General features: G+C 37.7%; 1 pseudogene; it reads right to left on the reverse strand.

Moving 5' to 3' along the window:
• Positions 1–1,651: 1,651 nt before the first annotated feature.
• On the reverse strand, positions 1,652–2,140 carry LOC147507949 (transport inhibitor response 1-like protein pseudogene; annotated as a pseudogene).
• Between the last annotated feature and the right edge of the window lie 1,765 nt (positions 2,141–3,905).

The raw sequence follows: 3,905 nt of genomic DNA on the forward strand, positions 1-3,905 counted from the left end.
CATTGTTGCTTTGGTGGAGGTATTCAAACGTCAGTTATGTTTCAAGAGCTTAAAACCATTGAGATGTTATTCAGGGGGTGTGCTGAAGGAAATTACAAAAAAAAAGCATTGAAATCATTAGAGCATTTGCATGAACTATTGGGAACCGCTTTTTTGTTTTTCCCATGTTTTACAGACTAATAGTCAGAATCGATAAGTCTTGGACCTGAACAAATGTTGGCCTGCCAATCTCCATGCCATACCTTACCAAACCAACATATCCAAGTTCCTTAAAACAGAATTTTGTCATGTAAAACCAGTTTGATCACGGTGATTGGCAACTCACTTGAAATAAGAACGAACAAAGGAATCATTTTGCTCGTGGTCGGTGCCATAATCACATAGAGATTTCGAATTGCCCTTTCAAACGTACCTCGAGTAACATCATGATTTCAGACCGAGCTCAAGGAAAAAGGTTAGAATAAAAGAAATCAACATATTACCCGCTAAAGATGGAGGACATGCAAGTAAGAATCCCAATCGTCCACAAAACAAATGCTACCGATAGTCCACCACAATTGAATATGAAGTCCTGTAATCTTAATTTCCACAGCTATAAATGAAAAACAAATTTAACATATGTGAAGAGAAAAAATAAAAAGCACTTACTGGCGATATAGGGACGATGTTAAGTCAGAATGAATTTTTGAGAAAGGAGAATATCATAAAGAAATCCTTTTCGCAACAAAGAATCCTATATGACCTTTAAATACTATGAGGAAGAGCTTACCTTGACATAATGAGCAATCTTAACACAATAAACAGGAAATTCAGTGTAAAATTTTAAGGCTCCTCCTGCTTTCCAAGTTTTAAGGACCACGGTCAAAGAGTCATTGAAGAGTACTTTCGAAATGATTTGGCTGCATCTTTTGTATTTGACTTTTAACGTAATCAAAGGGCGATCAAGAAGTCGGGTTTAACAATCCCAAAACAGCACTTGCTCCTAGAGAAGCAAATGAAACAGGAACAGTTCAACAAACCAAAGAGCACAAATATGATTATTCCTTTGCACAGACATTAGACTACAAGAAACTCTACAAGAGAAATATCTGAAATAGTATGATTATAGTGGGGTCACCAACCAATTTCGTTCAAAACAACCATAAAGCCACATCAATTTTTTCTTTAACAAACTTTTGGAAGGCCAGATGGTAAAACATGCAGCATTCTCAACATGGTTCGCCCTAATGCCATTCCAACAGCCCAAGCCAAGAAAATCGAAGGCTATTATGTCTGGGAGAACCAAAGATCCCATGTGGATTTTAAAAATACCCACCGCTCAAATCCTCTCCGAATTTGCTCCCCGACGCGGATATAAACAAACAAGCAATGTGCTCTCCCTTATGTTAAAACGCAAAGTCTACAAGATTGTCACAAAGTTTGGTGCATCACTCCACCATCTATCAAGAGATCGATACATGTATAACTTCTCAACCGTTTGGCCAAAATCCTCTTCAATTTTCGGTAATTCACGTGTTTTGTCGTCGTCTTCGAGCAACCTCCTTGCAACCTCAAACAATCAATCTACAAAAAGACATCCACAGGAACCTCATGTTATGAAAATGGTGCAAACCGGAGACCGGACGCATACCCAAAAGGGCAATCTCTAATCTCAAACTTCGCAATTCAGGGCATCCCCGGAAGCACATAAGTCGATTACCACGTCAGTGTCTCCTTCAAAAGCAACTGATAGTGTACGAACTAACTTCCCATACTGTCCAATGTAATAGAAGGCCTTATCGGTGAGCAAACCAGATAATGCTAACCTTCTGAGCTTCTTACAGTTCATTACAATAGCACCAAAGCCCATATCCATGGGTTCACCTGTCAGATGGTCTGGTAGGTGTCGCCCCATTATACAAAGACGGAACACCACAAGATCTGGACAGTTCTTTGACATGGCCACAACAGCTGCATTGGTCATTTTATTGCAAAAATGGAGAATTGAACACAACTTCTTACAGCCTTTAGAAATGGCAACAAGGCCCACTTCTGAGACTGGGGAATCACTGTCCTCCCGGGCAAAAGCTGGAAAGACCCGAAGTTCACGTGGGTCATCGCATGTTGCAGCCACGACTGAAGCCCCTTCGTTACATACCATGTTGTATTTCGCCCTTATTATTCCCCGTCTTCTTCTGTATTTTTTTTGTCTTTTTGGTTCGATTTGGTACCTTGAGAGTTGGGATTTGGATACTTGGTATTAGGTTGTTAGCTTCTAGCTAACTTACCAAGAATTGTTGTGATATTTGTGTGACAATATTAATTTAGTAACTATTAAGGATCAAAAAATAAACAAAAACACAATATCGACTCTAAGTAGCATCAATGAATAAACCATCGCACCCCTTTCATTAGCAATCATTCAAGTCGGTGGTCGACCTACTTTACCTAATCATTGTTTAAACCCCCGTCTTTTTTATTCAATTGCCTTTTTCAAATATTGTATTCTCAAGCTTTAGATTTTTGTTCCCTTTTTTTACAATGGCACAATCAGAACTCATTGCTAATAGAAAAAAAAGGTCGCACTTACAACCATACTAGCTAATACCACTAAAACAGCTGCGCTATACTACCACCAAACCATTATCCCAACCAAATGAATATGAAACAATCAAACCTTATCACCCTGAACAAGATCACAACCGCTGCCATAGGACCATAAGCATAGAGTAGGCTAAACCCTTGAAGTATAATGTCTAACAAGGAGCCTCATCTTCGAAAAGGATGTTTCTAATGTTAAATTTTACCTCAAATCTATTTCCCGGTTTCCATAAATTCATACCTTTTCTGCTCTCCAACAACAAACTCGATGCTGTGCAAAATATTTCTTTTCTTTTCTTTTTTTCAATCAAAGCAAAGCAATGAAAATAGAGAACATATGATATCTGTGTCAGTCTAGAAAACTCGACGGAAGTCTAACCAGCAAATAGCACATTGGTGGAATGGAACATAAGACAACCTATTCAAATGACGACAACAACAACAACCAACAACAACAATAACAATAAAAATACAAATATTAATAAGAATAAGAATAATACTAAAATTAACAATTCTAAGTAATTTCAAAAATTCGAGCCAACTTTAACTTACAAATGTTTGCCGTGGCTATCATTGTGTAGTTAGCAATCACCAGAAATAATCAATGAGCTTTATCTTTATAAGGCAGTTAGGTAGGATAAAAGTTCGCCACATACAAAAATGGGGAACAAAATGATTATAGACCAAAGAATCACATATACTTTCTGATAACTCTTTCACATTCCCTGGTGCTCACTGAAGGATATTGATTACGATGACTCAGGTCAGAACCGAATCAAAGAGAAAATCTAGGCCAACATTTGCTTGCGTACATTATGTAGTTAAGTGAAAATTAGACTGTAACAGGCTCCAAGAGCTACCAATCACAACTCCTAAAATTCTAAATGAACCCTAGACACTCCTTAACCTAAATATACATTTGCATATAAAAAAAAATCGAAGCTTCGAATAAGCCGATGGAATCTTTTCACTTTCAAGATTCAAAACGAAAGCCTCATTATAAGTGCACATCATCGACAGAAATACTAAGATGACAAGTTAATCCACCTCAATGTCAAAGAAGCACATCTCTACTATACTTTCTAATGGAGGAACACAAAAATACACACACAAACAAAGAATTCTTTTTCGCACTATACTCGGGCAATCTATGGTGGACATAGAAGATTGGCCTATTTCATGTCCTGACAAAAACGGGGACTCCACTAGATCGCAAGGTGGAAGTTACTTACCAGCGCAGATGATGACTTAGAACTACTTCACTATTGAAATTCGAAGTCTTTAAGCTGAATCACATTCAGTTTGAGTGGGTTAAGATAAAAAGC

This window comes from Coptis chinensis, chromosome 3 (genome assembly GCF_015680905.1).
Source record: "Coptis chinensis isolate HL-2020 chromosome 3, ASM1568090v1, whole genome shotgun sequence".
NCBI classification, from domain to species: Eukaryota; Viridiplantae; Streptophyta; class Magnoliopsida; order Ranunculales; family Ranunculaceae; genus Coptis; species Coptis chinensis.